Source organism: Nannospalax galili, unplaced genomic scaffold (genome assembly GCF_000622305.1).
Source record: "Nannospalax galili isolate Female #2095 unplaced genomic scaffold, S.galili_v1.0 scaffold127, whole genome shotgun sequence".
Lineage (NCBI taxonomy): Eukaryota > Metazoa > Chordata > Mammalia > Rodentia > Spalacidae > Nannospalax > Nannospalax galili.
This window is the reverse complement of record NW_008360326.1, coordinates 10,869,548-10,869,855: the sequence shown is the minus strand read 5'-3', so window position 1 is coordinate 10,869,855 and position 308 is coordinate 10,869,548.

Here is a 308-nt window from a genome sequence, read left to right as displayed (position 1 = left end):
TTATTTTATTTAACACTGTAGTAGAGCTGTATTTCTAGGTCTACAGATAGACGATCTCACTCATTGAAACAATTGTGAAGGACTTCAAGACACAGTACTAAAGACAATTACAGGAGCACCTGTGAGCTTCCGGTCCAGCTTAAGCACAGATTTTCAGTACACTGAGCACAATCTGCACACACCCTCTGCACACACTTTAGCTAACTGCCAGCTTGAACTTAGTGATTCCTATTCTCCTGCATTTTATCTTTAAATTTTTGCAATGCCTTAAGTGTCCTAGGCAAGCAATCCTCCCCCAAGCTATATCC